The sequence below is a fragment of the Pectinophora gossypiella genome, chromosome 19, assembly GCF_024362695.1.
Source record: "Pectinophora gossypiella chromosome 19, ilPecGoss1.1, whole genome shotgun sequence".
Taxonomy (NCBI): domain Eukaryota; kingdom Metazoa; phylum Arthropoda; class Insecta; order Lepidoptera; family Gelechiidae; genus Pectinophora; species Pectinophora gossypiella.
Genome location: NC_065422.1, coordinates 13504848 through 13525051, shown reverse-complemented (window position 1 = coordinate 13525051; position 20204 = coordinate 13504848). Strand labels below are relative to the sequence as shown.

Sequence of the window (20204 nt, the reverse complement as noted above, 5' to 3'; positions counted from 1 at the left end):
ATACGGCCCCAGTTTTGTCGCTTTCGTTTACGCTGCTTTTGCTCAAAACTCGGAATATCGGAAATGATTGTTTTTTGACGTGACTTATTATACATTTGCCGCAGATGGCATTAACTACTTGGCCGGACAAATGGGGAGCGCTGCAGGCTCTCACCCGGTACAACGTTTAAGACAACAGGCCTGAGGGTGCCCAGTTGGGCGCGAACCTCGGCTCAGGGCGTCGTCTAAGAGGAAAAATATTTGAAAGAATTAATCGACCCTAGTGGGTCGATAGCGATAAGCGCTGATTGAGGGAAGTCGGAAAGGAGTAGATACGTATTACTGATAAAATATTATATTAAAATATTTTGAATCTGACTATTCCTCGTCTTATTAGAGACCAGCCTTTTTTTCTCCGCGGAGAGAAACGCGATTTCGCCGGTTTATTTTCGTGCCGCGTTGCGCACGCGGCGTTATCGCGGTCTATGTACAACTTTGTACTCGTAGTTTTAAAAATACTTCGAATAATCGCTATCTTTTCCACGAATTTGTTGGTATAATAACAGGACCTATGAATGCGAAAGAGACACAAGGAATGAATGAAGATACAAGAATGAAGGAAGGTACTGTTCTCACAGCTATCTTTCTAATCAAGCTTCATTTAACGATCTAGGTTACCTTTGTTTCTATAACTACTTCCTACCAAGTACATGCCGGTAACGTGGCGACCCATAATAAAAACAACGCTAGTGTGAAAACAGCCTTATGTAGGTATCTGGTCCTTTAAGGAAGACTTCCGGAGTTGTGAAGTCAAATGAAGACATATTGGGCCAAATGATCGGCCCGGACAAAATTTACGACTGTTGCTGGTTTTGTTGGAAGAAATAGTCCAAAACAATGTCTTATTATGATTTATGGAAATGGAAATAACACGGGGGTGGACGCCCATAGGATCCCTCTACTGTGCAAAGACAATACAAAAGACACTCAGATTATATTTTCCATTAGGTAAGTAAATATTTTTTCTGTCCAATACGAGAGCGTTATTTAGAAATGGTTTAAATTAAAAGATAAAAGGCGATTTTTTATTACCTAACAAATTCATTTAAATGTTTTTAAATAAGAACACGGGTTGTGGAATCATATTTAAAAGGAATACATACTTTTTTAATCAGTTGGTGGTATTAACATTTAAAAAATAAAATTTACATAATTATAATTAGAAACTGTCAGTACTATTCAGAAGCGGAAGACAGGAGTCCTAGTACGGCTTTGTAATAGACTACTCTAGGCGCCATCCCACTTGCGTCAGACAGAGTACTGCGGGGCGGAAGGCAAGAGGGAAACCACTGCCCTATTCTTCCCTAAAAAAGTAGCATGCAGAAGGCTGCACCGACAAGAGCGTGGCTCTTAAATTGGCGATGATAATTAGAAACATTACGTAAGTCAGTTACTTTTTAAGCATAGATCATAGAAACAAGGAGATATTCCCTTAATTTTTTGCAAAGAAACTAAGCTCTGGTTGCACTGAAGCCCTCCTCGTTCTCGTTACACATCCTTTCTGCAATAGGCCAAAAACACCTACAAAAACATAAATTTTATAATTATGATAACTAATGGTTCATAATTTCACCACTGTTTACAAAAAAATCAAAATTCTGTGTTCAAAATTTCGCTGGGCTCAGTGACTGAACTTCTGCTCTTTGATTGTACTTACCCGTTGTTCATTGCGTAGTAACACAAGCGCTAGTTGTAGTTGCGCAATACCAAAGAAACAATGAATGATGTAGAAAGCTTTATATAATATGATCGTTTTGTGCATAATTCGGCTGTGTTTCCTCGGCATCTATCTATAATAAGAACTTTAAGGAACCGCCGCACTATGGATCGAAAAATGGCTTTCATAGACATAGGGATTTAAAATTTTAAGTGGTGGTTTTTTTGCTGGATATAGCTTCTATTACCTATTACTATATAGGAAAATGATACCCGAGTTGATTCTGTGCAAAAGCGGATGAATTATAATTTTTTTATGAAAAATTTGTATGGAGCTACTATGAAAAATCCGATTATCTCGAAAACGGCAAAAAAAACCGTAATATCCTGACAGATGGTTATCGTACTAATTATTTATGATTTTTTGACATAACTCATATAACGGTTTGAGATGCCGTTTTTTTTTTAAAAATCGTCAAAATAAAAAATATTTATTTTTTGTTTAGAAACGGTTTCTTTCAAGTAACACAGGTATTTAACAACATTATAAGACATAATGGCATCACGCCTGTATTCCTGATGGAGTAGGCAGGGGTTAAATATACCCATCATCATCAATTTAAGAGCCACGCTCTTGTCGGTGTAGCATTTCACCATACTACTTTTTTAGGGAAAAATAGGGCAGTGGTTTCCCTCTTGCCTTCCGCCCCGCAGTACTCTGTCTGACGCGAGTGGGATGGCGCCCAGAGTAGTCTATTACAAAGCCATACTAGGACCCCTGTCCTCTGCCTCTGAATAGTACTGACAGTTACTGCTGCCCTCTGTCAGGTTCCAGGTTACAGTCCCTGTGACATGCCCCTTCCGTCCTGCATTGCCGTACCGATGGCAAACCGAAACCGTTGGCGAACCGAAGAAACCGTTTCTAAACAAAAAATAAATATTTTTTATTTTGACGATTTTTAAAAAAAAAACGGCATCTCAAACCGTTATATGAGTTATGTCAAAAAATCATAAATAATTAGTACGATAACCATCTGTCAGGATATTACGGTTTTTTTTTGCCGTTTTCGAGATAATCGGATTTTTCATAGTAGCTCCATACAAATTTTTCGTAAAAAAATTATAATTCATCCGCTTTTGCACGGAATCAACTCGGGTATCATTTTCCTATATAGTAATAGGTAATAGAAGCTATATCCAGCAAAAAACCGCCACTTAAAATTTTAAATCCCTATGTCTATGAAAGCCATTTTTCGATCCATAGTGCGCCGTTTTGTTTTTGTATTTCAAAAATAGAAACGATCGCGTTCCATTAGTTTTTCCATCTGTTCCGAAAAAGGAGATTTTAATGACAGGTCTCACAGACAATACAATACGTTTGGCCAGTAATTGCTTCGTTATTTGCTCCGTTCTTTTCTTTTGTTGGTTTTGGCCTCCCATAATTGAGCCCTCAGCTAGGAACGGCACTCAAACAAAATTATCGCAAACACTCTAATGGCAGCATTTTAAATCTGTCTTTGTCATCCAACTAAAAGGCGGATGCTGATTGACAGTGGATGAAAATAAAAAAGTAAAAGAGAGGTCCTTTGTAGTCTTCTACTTTTTGCGTTCGTTCGGATTTCGAATTTTAAATTCGATTGAAATTGACTTTGTGTGCTTGTATTGTAACGGCAATTTGAAACTTCAAATATTTGATGAGTTTCCCGGGTAAACTTTTGTAACGGGTAGGTAATTCAAATTGTGAATACGCTGGCTGTTTAATATGTTTTATTTTTGACTGTAATTTGCTTCACGTGCGAGTCTTTCTATTTAGGGATCATTATCTTCGAAGGAAATCATACTGCGTTCTTTGATCTTCTTTCTATTGTTAGAGAGAAATGTTCAAAGGTCTTCAATTAACTCAATCTTTCAAGCATATCATGTATGACGTTCGTGATTCAAAAAATATTTTTTTAAATTGGTACTGCATACAAAATGAATAATAAAATTGACCTAGTGAAATACCCTATTCACTACCATCACGCTTTACGCTTTTTCAGCGCTTTTCTCAAATCATACATAACATAAGCTCACGACATTCCAAAGAGGTAGTCAGAGGTACATCCACCGTAAGATGATCTAAGTACCCACACCTCACCGTGCTTTCTGTTAGATCAACATGATAATAAATTAGCCAACTGTGTTCGTCAAAATTGCGCTTCAGATAAATTAATAACTCATAGGTGCAAATCCAGTACCAGGGGTTCTAACCGGCGTTCCTGAAAACAATTCCCTTTTATCAGTTTACCAAAGCATCAGCAAAAATAAAACTGAAAATCATTTTCTGTGGCGAGCTCGACAAATATGTTAACGAAGCGTTTTGTCCCGTTGTACACAAAATTTTTAACAAAAAAAAACCGACTTCAAACGCAAAACTAAAAAGCAATAAATAAATTTACTTCGCACAAAGTAATTAGTACGTATTTTCAATTAGTTAATTATTTTATAAATCTGAAGCCGGTGCCAAGGAAATGCTACAACGAAGTACCAATTCATATATTTTTCAATACTGATTGTTTTGTAATTTTTTGTTTGACATTGTTTTGTAATTACTTTGATATAGGTATTAAACAATATTGTGTGTACATAGTAATTTGATATTGTAGTAGGGTTGTTGTAGCATTTACTTGGCACCGACTTCAGAATTATAAAATAATTAACTAATTGAAAATACGTACTAATTACTTTGTGCGAAGTAAATTTATTTATTGCTTTTTAGTTTTGCGTTTGAAGTCGGTTTTTTTTTGTTAAAAATTTTATTTTATTTTACGATTTTAAGTGATGGTTAGACCGAGCAAGGATGCAGACAGACAGATTTTCTGATTTATATTCATATATAATAATATAATATATTATTAGTAGTGATCACAATTATTATTGATGAACATGTTTACACACACACACACTCACACACGCGCTAACGCACACGAGCACACGCGCACGTACACACGCACACACACAGACACACGCACACACACACACACACACACACACACACACACGCGCGCACACACACGCACACACACACACACATGTGTATGTGTACATACACACATGTGGTTGTCAGTGGAAGCTGCTATCATACACACTCACGCATACATATAGATACAGTAGATTTCGCGTGGTTCGCTCGCACACACACACACACACACACGCGCGCGCACACACACGCACACACACACACATGTGTATGTGTACATACACACTTGTGGTTGTCAGTGGAAGCTGCTATCATACACACTCACGCATACATATAGATACAGTAGATTTCGCGTGGTTCGCTCGCTGCTAAAGCAGCTCGCGTGTCCTGTTTATTCGAAACTGTCCCTCTTCGTATGGCGGCCATCTTGTTTTTCCGCCACTTTGTTCTTTTTCACCGGCGACAGAATTTGACCAAGATTAAAATGGGTGTCGTGGAAACAAACAAAATCCAGGTGCAATAGGTTTGCCAGGCCGTAGGATGTCTCCCTGATTGGGAGCAGTTTTCAAAGATGACGTTCCGATCACACGCCTATACATCATTTTTACCCCCAAGACATTTTCTGGAAAAACAAAATTTTGTATGGCGGCCATCTTGTTTTTTCGCCATTTTGTATTTTTTTCACCGGCCATTAAATTGGACCAAGATTTAAATAGGTTTCGTGAAAGAAAAATTGGTTCAGGTGTGATAGTTTCGCCAGGCCGTAGGGTGTCACCCTGATGCGGAGCAGTTTTCGAAAATCGGGAAGTATTTCCATACTTAACATGACGATCCGACCACAACCCTGATATATATTTTATATCCCGAGACATTTTCTGAAAAAACAAAATTGTGTATGGCGGCCATCTTGTTTTTCCGCCATTTTGTTTTTTTTACGCGCTATGGAATTTGACCAAGATTTAAATAAGTGCTCTGAAAGAAATATTGGTTCACGTGCGATAGTTTTGCCAGGCCGTAGAGTATCTCTCTGATGCGGAGCAGTTTTTGGTGATCAGAAAGTATTTCCGTACTCTACATGACGTTTTGAGTAAGCGCCCCATACATTATTTTTACCCAAACGGGCTTCTTCCAAAATCGACAAAATTTTGTATGGCGGCCATCTTTTTTTTTCCGCCATTTTGTTTTTTTGCACCGGCGATTGGATTTGATCAAGATTTAAATACGTTTCGTGAAAGAAAAATTGCTCCAGGTTGTATAGTTTTGCTAGGCCATAGGGTATCTCCCTGATGCTGACCAGTTTTCGAAGGCCGGGAAGTTTTCCCGAAGCCTAAAGATCGATCCGATCAATATGACTTTACAAACGCACTAGTTGCTCCTACGATTTTTGAAAATTCCCCTCGATTTCTCTGGTCTTCCATCATCAGATCCTGACTTCCTTGACATGGGACCCCCTTGGGTATATCTCCTTTCAAACAAAAAAAAAAATTATCAAAATCGGTTCATATACGACGAAGATATGCCCGAACAAACATAAAAAAAAAAAAAAAAAAAAAAAAAATATACGGTCGAATTGAGAACCTCCTCCTTTTTTGAAGTCGGTAAAAAGGGTGGACTGCCCGCTGTTACGCGCTATGTCCCGCTATGTCCGCGCGCGACCGCTGTGATTGTGTTACACGTGCTACTCAACGAATCCATCGCTTTGTAAAACACACACACACACGCACGCACGCACGCACGCACGCACGGACACACACACACACAACACAATAACCTTTCTTGTGTATTTTTTTAAATGTTTCGTGTATATATGTGCAATAAAGAATATAGGATTTGATTTAAATATAATACGCAACTACAAATATAAATGAATGTAGCGACAGAACAACAAATTTAGGGATAATACTTGAGCAATAAACTCCATTTGTGTATTTTTATCCTCTACTGTGAAAATATTTATATTAAGTAGATGTATTTTCTTTTTAAATAGGTACAAGACACGTTTTACTACAACGCATTAATTGTACATAATTATAGATATAAATAATTCAAAATGAATTTGCTTTGTACTCCCGTACCATCTTCAAAGCCGTTATCAAAATCCCAATTAAATTATAAACGACTGAATTACACGTTTCTAAATGGGTTAAATTAATCTTGACACTTATTAAAGCGTGCAGCAGGGCGTCTAGCAAATATAAAGAATTAATATCAAGTAAGCTTCGCCTTAACGTCGTCGAGATGAATCTGCGGATTAATGTCAAGTTATTAATTTCCGCGAAGCTCGACTCGTACTTAATTTTGAGCCTTTTATAATGTTTTCTATATTTAGCAAAAATTTAAGCTTTAGATAGAATAGACACATCGACTTGGTTCGCAATCGGGAAGCGGCGGAAAAAAAAAAGAAAAGAAAGGAAAACACGAAACAGTAGGACTGGGGCCCTGTGCTGGGAGGTTTTCTGGCCACGTCTTTCCCTCAGCGTTACAGATTCCGATGTGGTAGTAGTTTTACAGCTAGGTACATAATATGTAATTTAATTTTTGACGTTCAAAAAGCGCTAACTTCGTAAGCCAATTTTGAAAAATAAATATTTTTGAATTTTTGACGGCAACACGGTTCGCCACCTCTCGCATTGACCTGCCAGAAAGCTCGGTGAGGTGTGGGTACTTAGTTCATCTTGCGATGGATGTACCTCTGACTACCCTAATTGGGATGTGGTTCTGAGCTTATGTTTTGCTCTATATGTATTAAGGCTACACGCGAATGATGTTAAAATTTGTGATAATATGTTAGGCGCGTCACTTGAGGCAGGAATGGTAACTAAGATATTCGTTATTGTGAATATCTCCGGCTAAGTTGTTAATGGCATATACGGAAAATTTCCAGTAACTAACGTCAAACAAAGAAAGGGGTTATGAAGATCATACGAATTTGAATTTAATTCCTAATGCCAGAAATTATCACTAGTTTTTTAAGTATCAACGAAGGGGAAGACCGCGAATTGCGTATTGATTTCAAGATATTTTTATATTATAGGTTAGTGTTATTCTCGATTATCTTGTCAGCTCTATTATTTGGTTAATTTTGATTGCCATTTCAAACTATTAAAAAGAAAAAAGAAAAAAATATACAAAATTATTTATTAGTTAGAAACTATTTACAGTAATAAAGGTGATTGAAGTCTCCTTTTAAGTAAAGCAAGTTGTACACAAATAAGCCAAATAAGATAAAAAAACTGTATATCCAACAACTCTCAAATTGACACGCTAAATCCTACGCGTACAGCACATTTTACAGAGATAACTCTTGGGAAGAATGTCCCACAAATATTTTTTGTGTGATTTAAAATCTGGTTAAATTACGAACAAATCCATACAGATGGCCTTTGCATCAGCAAGTTAACCAATTTGCTTAGCTGCATACGTGTTTGTGCCCGTGGCTTTTGAGACTGCAGGTCCTTGGGGTAGTGAGGCGAGGGGATTTATACACGCACGCATACACGCACTCGCACACGCACACGCCCACGAACACGCACAGGCACACACACACAAACACACACACACACACACACACACACACACACACACACACACACACAAACACTTCTCCCTTTCATCCACTTTTACGTAAGGATACTTCATCACCACAATTACTTTACTACTTTTTATTTTTATTTTATTTTTATTTTTTGTTGAATCTCACACATACATAGCTTAAGACCATTTAATATTTACCTACAAACTTGTAATATTTTTAGTAAGACCTAAGGGAAGTAGCGGGACATTCCCAACTCAAGTATCCGTTACTTACTGGGAAGTCCTATCCACGAACAACTGTTAAGTACTACTTTCAGAAATAAATGACTTTTTATTTTTATTTTAATTTATCAGGGGGACCGGCCGGAGACACAAAGTCAAAGGGGGTGACCCTAGGTCTGCGTCTTACCTGGTCCAACGCCTGTCTGTGGCTGTGCAACGGGGCAATGCCGCTAATGTAATGGGTTCGTTTGGACCAGGTCAGTTTCAGAACACTTAAGCGTCTAGTTCGATGTGACGAAGTTACGTTATGTTTCTGATTATTTGACAAATTATATTCTTTATTGCGTTTTAAATCTACCGCCTCCGTAGTAGTGGTTGAGCGTTGGGCTCACGACCCGGAGGTCTCGGGTTCGAATCCCGATGGGGACATATCACAAAAATCACTTTGTGATCCCTAGTTTGATTAGGACATTACAGGCTGATCACCTGATTGTCCGAAAGTAAGACGATCCGTGCTTCGGAAGGCACGTTAAGCCGTTGGTCCCGGTTACTACTTACTGATGTAAGTAGTCGTTAGATGACCCGCGTCAGGGGCCTTTGGCGGCTCAATAATAAACCTGACACCAGGGTTGATGAGGTTGATAAATCACCTCACAACCCACACGATAGAAGAAGATTAAATTTATTTCATATTTCTTGGTAAGGATAATTTGCTTAGGTAACAAACACTATTCATGGTATAATTATGTACCTGGTTTTCATATAGATGGAAGTGGTAATGTGCTGAGATAATTCGAGGTGACGCGTACCGTCTAGTCAGCGTCTCGCGTCACGTCAGCGAGCGTCTCAAGTGAGTGTGTTGAACTCGAGCAATTTACGCCGTGTCTGCAAGACTCGTATCTCTGTTTGATCCGCCCCATCTGTTTGAAGACTAATTCCATGTTTGTCTGAATAATCGCGGATTTAGTCAACTCAATCGGAACGGAACTCTCCTTATCTGAGGATTTCGGGAGCTTGCCGTCTGGAAGAATTAAAGGTTTGCAACGGACAGTTTGTAAAATTAAATGAGACAACTGAACCGTTTACAGTGAGTTTAAAATTCCGCTCGGGTTTCAGTTTAATCATATTCGCCGCGTGATGGGAAAAGTAACAGGACGTGTTAAAATGTCAGGCGGTTTTGTAAGCTTCTTCTATCGCGGGGGTAGGGTTTCTTATTTCTCGAACTATTTTGGCGAATTCTCGAAACCAACTTCTCGAATCTTCTCGAGTCTCGAGGCTTGCGAAAGACTGTGAATGAGTTAGAGAATGATAATACGAGTGAGAAGTAGGGAGAAGCCATAGATAGACGATGGCGGATTGAGAAGGTTGCGTTGTGAATAATTGTAGCTCATCGTCACTAATTTAAGAGCCACGCTCTTGTCGGTGTAGCATTGTCCATGCTACTTTTTAGGGAAAATAGGGCAGTCGTTTCCCCTTTGCCTTCCGCTCCACCAACCAAATGCACTAATTAATATCACAATATGATTTTTCTATCAAGAGTTGGGACTGGGTTATGATGTGGATTACCAACCTCATCAACCCAGGTTATTATTGTGCCTCTAAAAGCCCCTGACATGGCTATCGTGGTCTAAGCCAGCGCCGTTCCAAATACTCTACAACATAAACTCACGCCGGTAATACCGAATGGGGTGCGCAGAGACACAACGAACCAAATGACAACTTGCGGCCGCTTTTTGTAACGAATACTGAGGAGGATGATTCAGACTATGATTCTGAATTAATATAAAGTTGAATTTTCCGTCGCATAATTCATGTATTATTTTCTTGTTTTAAATTATTTTCAATTCTATACTTTTGCGATGGAAAATTCCACTTGATATTAACTGTTTTCTCCACCAACCCGCAGTGGAGCGTGGTGGAGTATGCTCCATACTCCCTCCGGTTGATTGAGGGGAGGCCTGTGCCACGTGCAGTGGGACGTATATAGGCTGTTTATGTATTAACTGAGAATCATGGCTTGAATCATCCCTCAACGTTTTCGTTACTAATATTTTTTTTTTTTTGGTGACAGATGATAAGCCATATAACCTTACAATACAACACACTAAAAACTCAACAAACACTAAAATCTTTGCGCCAATCTGAAAGTTCACATGAACAACTTAGAATAACATAACAATACAAACAAAACTTCGTCTCTGCGTGACTCCTTTTATTTGCAGTGTTATACACTACGCACATGTAAATAGCCCATTTACGAAATAAAGGAGGTTCCCTTCTTGTTATTCATTATCCTTTTATTACTCCTTCCCCTCGTAGTAATACGTAAACTGAAAATGCAGTGAGGGTAACATTAATATTGCCAGTTACTGTGTTGGTAACTCAGCGGTAAATATACTAGAAGGGTACACTCCTATCTAAATGTACATATAAAAGGTGTTAGTGACATCGTAACGAAAAATTTTAGGGAAAAGTCATCATCATCATCATCATCATCAGCCTTACGACGCCCACTGCTGGGCATAGGCCTCCCCCAAGAATCTCCACGACGATCGGTCCTGCGCTGCCCGCATCCAGCGGCTTCCCGCGACCTTCACCAGATCGTCGGTCCACCTTGTAGCGGGCCTACCCACTGAACGTCGTCCGACATGTGGTCGCCATTCTAGAACCTTTCCGCCCCATCGGCCATCGGTTCTCCTCGCTATGTGTCCTGCCCACTAAAAAAAAAAAAATAATTGAGGGAAAAGTATGGAACTAAAAATAATTTAAAAACACAAAAAAAAAATTGCGACGGAAAATTCCACTTGATTTTAACTCAGAATCATGGTCTGAATCATCCCCCTGAGTATTCGTTACGATGTCACTAACACCCTGTCATCATCTACCTAGCATTATCCCGTTTTTTACAGGGTCCGGTTACCTAACCTGAAGATTCGGTATCGGGGTCCTAAAGTGTTTGGTGTCGCGAGCTGATTGGCTGCCTCTATGGCTAGAGTAATCGGGTCGTCGGGATCGTATATTACGTCCTTCGGACGCCGATACTTTTCAGTACCGCCCCTAAGCGGAATGTACTCGGAAGCCGCAACTACCAGGGGATTTGGGTGGTGCGGAGCAGAATCGAAAAAACGTTTGGAAGCTAATTTGAGCCATTGGGCAATGGTTGGCAGACTTAGGTCAATGTGCAGATTTTCATTGCGAAGGAACCACGGAGCTCCCATGGCTTTCCGCATGAAACGATTTTGTATTACCTGTAGACGGTGAATTTGAGAGGGACTCGCGTGAGCGAAAACTACCCCTGTATATAACCAAAACCAAAGGGTACTAAATATACTAAAAAACAGAACCTTGATTTGTATAGTACGAGTATGATTTTTCGTACAACTGAGCAGTCACTCGGTTGTACGAATAATTTAGACGTTACTTAAAATATGAAAGTGAACAATAATATGAAAATACGACCAGCAACAGCAAACGAAGACTAATTATTTTGAAAGCTTTAGTTATTATCCGAGAGGGAACAATGTGAATAGAAAGTAGCTACATTTCAGTCATCTCGGGGTATAAATTATAAAAAAAGTCATAAAACATTATAAATGTTACCCTCCCATCTCGCATACATACCCACACTAATACATATATTAATGGGAACGGCCTCTGTGGTCCAGTGGTTGAGCGTTGGACTCACAATACACCAGTAAGTAATAACCGGGACTTAACGTGCCATTCGAAGCACGGATCGTCTTGCTTCTTAGACAATCAGGTGATTAGCCTGTAATGTCCTAACCACACTAGGGATCATAAAGTGGTTTTTGTGATTTGTCCTCACCGGGATTCGAACCCGGGACCTCCGGATCGTGAGCACAACGCTCAATCACTGGGCCAGGCTTGAATTACTTAACCGATCATAATGAAATTTTGCTAACACGTTATCAGGGACTGCGAAAAGGACACGCACTACTTTCCAGGGACGAGAAATAAAGGGTTCCAGACGATAACTGACTAAGTCGCGGGCGGAAAGCTAATGTTCCATACAAATGTCACACTCGCATTTCGCATAAAAACGAGAAAGCATGAAAGCCATTAAAATTTAACAGCTGTTTTTATTTTTATGTCCCCTACGTGGTCCTGGGAGGAGAAGCTCGTAAAGGTTTATATCCAAAGTTGGTCGATGTAAAGACATTACTATCGGGCCAAGTAGTTTCCAGTTAGATTGGTGACACTTTATCTCTTACCATTTGTAGACAAGTTTGCTTCTATGCTGTTCTGGGAGCATATAAAAAACATAGAACACGTTCAGCTGCTTCTCTTCCCGGGCATGTCGTAAAAACCGACAGAGGGATTGTGTCCTCTAACATGATGGACTAATGTTATGGGCGATAGGCTGATCCCTTATCACCATAAGGTTCATCATATCCATCTTTGGACTTCGTATCAACAGTGGCTGCAAGTTGTCTTTGATTACTTGTGGCTCTGCCCACCTCATTAGGGATTACGGGCGTGAGTTTATGTATGTATGTATCGGTTTTTTACACACATAAAAATATATAGAAAATATGGAAACCAAAATACCTTCATTAAGGCATATATTACAATATGTACGTACAGCCTCTAATGCACTTTTTGGTCTGCTAATAAAAAAAATATAATTTTAAAATTTTACTTTAGATGGCTCATACAAGATAACCTAGGTCTGTCAATCAATCAATCAATCAATAATACTTTATTGCACAACGACATATACAAAGGACATAATCATACGAATAAAAACATAAGCACAATAGGCGGTCTTATTGCTAAACAGCAATTTATGCCAGGCAACCTTAGGATGAAGGTAGTTTATGCATTAGAGCACGACTGTCTCAAAAGAATGATAGTTCTTGGCGAACAATCCCGATCAGCTGTGTGCGTGACCTCAGTGACCCCTCCCGGAATAAAATAGCAAATATACCGGATTTCCATTAGCGTAATGGCGCATGTCCGGACGGACAAAATCACATTTGCATTGCGCTGATAGTCATTACAATGGCCGATAGCGGTAACGAGCGCTGATAAAAAAAGGACACTAAGTCCGCGGAGAGGTTATGCGTGGGCAGTAAGATGGCGGATTTTTAACAACGGACAATCAAATATACTTTATTACACAGAACTACATTTCAATAATCAGAGATAACACATGGATACAGTACTTGGATGCGATATGGTGCAAGAAATAAGTACTTAAAAGTAAATTAAAGTTAATAATAATAATATATACTATATAACGTACATATAATAACAATTACTCTATATAATTATAATACACAAAGAAAATAAAAATAAACAGCCTATATACGTCCCACTGCTGGGCGCAGGCCTCCCCGCAATCAACATAACATAACATGTACTCTATTGCACAAACAGGAAAATACAAAACAAAAAAGAAATAGAAAGAGTACAGGTATTATTGCTAAGTAGCAATCTGTTCCAGGCAACCTCTAGTCTCATCTCGTTTAGAAGCTAAACTTGTTCTTCTACCAGTATTTGGCTACGGAAATAGTATTGTCAGTAGCCAGCATCAAGTCCTTCCGCGTGCAGGTGGGAGGGGAGCCAGGACAAGACATGAGGTGTACCATGTATTGAGAAACCGTTCCATAGTCACACTCCAAGTTGGACCTGGATAAGTTTTTCTTCCTAAGACCCACCTGGGTCCGAAACCTATTCAAAGATTTCCAGATTGGCCATGGTAACCTAAATCCAGGAGAGAAGTTTTTAGCTAATGGAATGTAGGGTCCAGGAAAGGAGTCTTTGAAGCTAGACTAAGAACTAAAAACCGTCATTTTTGCATTGCCGCAGGTAAAAAGAAGCTTTATATTTTCCACTACTCTCCGCCCGCTAGTTTCACAGCCTCACAGGCTATCGGAATTGGCGGAATCCCGGGATTTTAGGCTCCCATTACGGGATTACCGGGATAATGGGCTTTAATGTCGGGATCTGCGCGACTATTCGGTGACGTCCCGCTGCTGTCACGCGACAGGGAACGTCCATTTGCACAGATTGATACTGTTATTGCATCATTGTCGCGCTAAATCAATTAATCGTAGGCGGGGACGAAATTAATTAAATGTCTGGTATGAACAACGGACATATACAAACCAGAACATTCTGTGCGTTAACATAGAGTAATAGGTTTAATGTTTAGTGAAATAAATAATAAATTAAATGTAATTAAAGTGGCACAACGGTCTATGGAGCGCACCATTTTAGGCGTATATCATATACCAAACGTCGTACTAAAGTCGAAGATGTAGGTATACGAATCGCTAGGCTTAAGTGTTGAAGACGGGAAGACGACGGATAGACTAAGGCTGTTACTGAATGGTGGCCAAGGGTCGGACGGTGGTCGGATGACATTGTGAGGTACGCCGGAAAGCAATGGATGAGACTTGCACAGGACCGGAAAGGATGGCGTGAAAAAAAGGAGGCCTATACCCAGCAGTGGGTGGATACAGGCTGAGTAGATAGATAGATAAATAGAAATAAATAATAGTAATAGGTGTGAGCACTGAGATGACGTCTGACAGAATTGAATGGAAGAGGAATACATGTTGTGCTGATCACACCTAGAGTGGGATAAGGGTAGGAGGATGTTGTTTACAGCATGACAACAGCGAATTATACTGAGCTCTTGGACCAATAAACTATACGAATGCTTTCTACGTAGATGGACGTCAAACGGCTATTGGTCGAAGCGCTGAATATAATTCACGCCCCGCGCGGCGCGGTTGTCATGCAGACCCGGTAGGAGCTGTTTTATCTACCCAGGTAATTTATTTATTAGTTTAAGTAATTACTTAAAATGTGAAACTACGTAGGTTTAGCAAGATCTACTCTGAACGGGCGTGCGTTAGGTTCTTAAGGTAGAAATCGGTAGAATATGCACTTCTTAAAAGAGCCAATTTAAAGTGGTGAAAATTATCAGAATTTGATAAGTATAGTCAACTGGTTACTCGTCGTTATTTCTTTATGATGTATGTAGATAATTCCAAGTTCTTTATTATACGAGTAAATATTACAGATAATGTTAATAATGCTTTTACTGTGACTGCGAATGATAATTTACATATAAAATAAAAGAAAGGAAAGTCATTCTGAATACGTTGTGAGAGTTTAATTCACCCATTTCTGTGAACTCATTTAAATTGGTACCAGGACCTCATAATTCTATTAGACATTTAAATACTGGTGGCGTCAGGCCTTTGTTTGGACAGCACAAAGCAACTTACGCTTGACCGCTGGCCGCCGCACTTCACAAACCAATTTGTATGAAAGAGAATTTAGGAGTACAAATAACCGCTGTCTATTCCAACTTTTGCTTTACATCCATGAGTCCTCGCCCGTGATCGTTAATAGGGTAGACAGAACAACAAATCAGAAAACCAGTTGCAGAAACGTTTGGCATGGAGATCTAAGATGGATATATCCATGATGGGGGATCAGCCCATCACCCATAAAATGGTCCATCGTATAGATTATTTGCTTTATTCACTAAGTCGTTCCGTTACTGTGTCAATTTAATGAAATACTAGAAGTATTCCTATAAGTCAAGAAAAAAAATCTTAAAAGTTACTTAAGTAACATCTTAAATAAAGAATTTACTTATGTATATACCTATATCTCATGTTAAATTTGTGGTGTCTATGAATTAATCAAATCAGTTGTGATTAACCATTGTTTTAAGTTTACGCGGTTATTATCATAATTAAAACATATAATAACGGGTTCTTACCGCGTTTAAATCATCATCCCGTGATCATGGCACTTGCAACAGTGTCGAAATATCGGGAGTCTCATATGATTTAAACGCGGTAAGAACCCGTTATTATGTGTTTCAGTTGTGATTTTCAAATTCGAACCTTGCGATTTGCGACTCGAAAGTACGATAATAACTATTTGACGTGTAACTATGCTATACATGAATAAATAAAAACCATTTTTATACTTTTTTTTTATTTTAAGGTGAGTTTAAGAAGCAAAAGTTGTGTGTCAGGATCTTATATGTCTACGTATGAACATTTTTACATAATCTACGACTATAAAGTTGCTTATGTTCTAGTTAATATATCAGTATTTCAAAATATATCGTCATTTACTCCGTGTCCGGAGCGTACCACGGGAATCCGGGGAGTCCAGGGGAAGTTTGATGAGTTCCCGGATCCGGACTGAATAATTGACCCAACATTCACCTACATGCATACATATTCCCCTGAGGCCCAGATTTTCAGACAGAATAGTTGCCTATTAAAGATAAAATTACTTAAATCGATAAAAATCCGACTCGGACGGGCCTTGAACCCGCGGCTCTTGTCAAAGACGAACGTAATACATCACCGAGTCCTGATCTTGTCCTTGCGAAATTTTTGATCTATATCGTCATTATTAAACCTTCAGTGGAGCAGCGTGGTGGAGTATGCTTCATATCCTTCGGTTGTTTGAAGAAGAAAAAAAAATAAGAAGTGTATTGCTCGATAGCTGTAAGTAATATTATTTGTATTAATAATTACTGTCGGTAGGTAATTTAAGAAATAGCGCTACTCGCCATCAAACTTCATAAGTTTGGCGGGGATGATTTGTAAATCTACCGTTTAAGTTTTTTATTTAAATAAATAGTTTTACAGCTAGTTACATAATATATGTAATTTAATTTTTTGACGTTCAAAAAGCGCTAACTTTGTAAGCCAATTTAGAAAAATGAATATTATTTAATTAAAAAAAATGGGGAGGTCTGTGCCCGGCAGTGGGACGTGTATAGGCTGTTTATGATTATGACGATCGTCATATACGTAATCATCATCATCGGCCCATTAACGTCCCCACTGCTGGGGCACGGGCCTTCCCTATGGATGGATAGGGAGAACGGGCCTTAAACCATCACGCGGGCCCAGTGCGGATTGATGGTTATTAACGACTGCTAATGCAGCCGGGACCAACGGCTTAACATGCCTTCCGAAGCACGGAGGAGTTCGAGATGAAAACCTTTTTTTTGTGGTCACCCATCCTATGACTGGCCTTTGCGAAAGTTCAACAATCGCACACCGAGCGCGTTTACCGCTGCGCCACCGAGCTCCTCATACGTAATATTTCATACTAATATTTCGATAAGTCTACTGTTACATCGATTTTAGCACGATTACATACATAAACTCACGCCTATTTCCCACCGCGTTAAGCAGAGACTATGGAATTTGTATTCCATTACCATTGAGCATTTACACGGATTAATGCTATAAATACATAAACCTTTTTAAAAAATGCCTTTTATAAATTATATTTTCAAGAAAATATGTTATCTGGAATTACAAACATTCACACTGGATACAGTATATATATTTTTATCAACTTAATTTAGGTATACAAAGGTAAAAAAAAACAAAGACACCGAAATGGGTATGAAAGAAACAAAAAGCATTTTAAAGAAAGGGACAGGTATATTTGTTTGATATTCTTATGTTGGTAGCTCTACCCACCCTGTTAAGAATGACAAACGTGAGTTATATCAGTCTGGTAATATTTATAATAATTTGCATACACCCAGAATGTTCCACGCGTCTGGACGAAGTTTGATGAGTTCGCAGACTTTTGTGTCGCAGGCGCAGTGCAGTGGGTTGTTCGTTATTCATGCAGTTGTGTTGTTTTAATTCATTGCTCTGTTCGGAGAACGCATGACTTCCGTCCTAGTGTCACAAGTTCGAACCCCGGCCTGGGCCTTAAACCACTGAATTCCTTTTATGAATTTCAGTTCATTTTTGTGTCATAGATATTTGATATCACGTGGTTTTCAGATTTTTTACCCAATTAATGGCAATAGGCTCTCCTATCACCTACATGGGACTTAAATATCTCTCTGCCTACCCCCTTCGGGGATATAGGCATGATGCTAAGTTGTGTATTTTTAAATTTTAAATCGGAGTATACTTACTTACGTAGAATTCCATGAGATAAAGTACAGTCATAAGAAATATTATGTACCCACTTTAGAACCCTGTCGCACTATCATATTTGACATTTAATGAGACTTACGGTTTTATTTGTCAAAAAAGTTAATGTGACATGGTTTCAAAGTCTATACATATTAGTACTCATGCCCGTATGGAGAACACTTGCTTAACTATATTGTTAGTGTCGACTATCAGTCGGCACATCTCTAAAAATTAATAATATTATGTTTTTTTTTCTTAGACGTAACATTTGAATGTCACATTTGAAAACAGATAAGTATTAGAATTCATCTAAGATAAATAAATAAATACCTGTTGCACCTTAACACGTTCTTGAATAATATTGTTCTATTGAATAAGAAGTACGTAAGAGCCCCAATCGAGCACTAATAGAAAAAAAAACAAGTAATTACTTCTTCCCGGATACCCAGCGCAGCGGGAATATCCGGGAGGCAAGACATGCGGTATTTATTGGCGGAACGCGCCATCCGCACTATCAGGCCGCCATTCCGCCATTTCACAACCATCAGCTATTCTCTTAAAACCCGCTATTGATGTTTTTTAGGACTTACCCGCGCTTAGGGAAAACTCAAAGGTATAATTATTTTGTTGCATAAAATTTTATGTCATAAATTTGCATGGCTTAATTTACTATTTCTAAAAATCGTTATGCATAAAAGGCATTAGGCATAATTATTTACACATAATATAACAAAGTATAAACACTTAAGCATAAATTCATACATACATACATACATAAACTCACGCCCGTAATCCCCAATGGGGTGGGCAGAGCCACAAGTAATCAAAGACAACTTGCAGCCACTGTTGATACGATGTCGCATAGATTCATACCTATTTAAATAAACATGTTGGCGGCCTAGGGGTGCCCCAAGGGCCACCCCGCCGCACCCTAACCTACTATTACACTATGGTATCCAAGTTACATACATAAACTCACGCCCGTAATCCCAAATGGGGTGGGCAGAGCCACAAGTAATCAAAGACAACTTGCAGCCACTGTTGATACGAAGTCTTAAGATGGATGGACCTTATGGTTGTCTGGAAGAAATCGCTTTAAGCGATAAGGCCGCCATTTGCCATGTACTTAGTTAAGAGACTTTTTGTAATTATTTCTTTTTATTTTGGTGCAATAAAGTGCATTTGTATTGTATTGTATTGTATGGATATGATGAACCAAGTTGGTATCCAAGTTAAATGTGATAAACCTACAAGAATAGGGCAAACATCATTAGGCTTAACAAGCATTATGCTAAGTAAATCAGTATGACAAGTAACCATTATGCCAAAAGACGATTTTAACTAAAAAAAATATGCCTAACCGATGTCTAATTAAAATAGGACAAACAACATTATGCGAAAAAAAAGGGTCCTATAATTTAAAAGTAGCATCGGTGTTATGGTGGTGTAGAATTCCATAGTCTCTGCTTACCCTGGAAGGAAATAGGTGAGTTTATGTATGTACGGTGTCATTTTTGCGATGAGTTGAAAACTACACATGGAAAACTGTCTCAGATAGATGGCGTCGACATCGGCATAATGACTAAATACTTACATACATACTGTTGACGACAGGTCGACATGGCAATCGGGGCATGAGGTGAGCCGCGGAGGCGGGGTCGCCCCGCACACCCGCACAGTCGCCGCGGCGTCTTAGTCTTAGTGTCGCACGAGTCCGTATCGACCGCGTTATCGATTATAATCTCGCTCACATAATTTATTACTATTGTTTTAAAAATGGCTACGGTTGCATCTTCGTCGCGTGTTCAAGCAAAAAAAAAACAATAATTCACTCTCAA

The 20204-nt window shown here is 38.9% G+C and overlaps 1 protein-coding gene across 1 annotated transcript in view; it reads left to right on the top strand.

The window, feature by feature from the left end:
* Positions 1-20204, top strand: part of LOC126375406 (neurobeachin) — a gene marked incomplete at its 3' end in the record, with an annotated part of 592334 nt that overhangs the window by 52160 nt on the left and 519970 nt on the right. The gene's annotated exons all lie outside the window — the stretch shown is intronic.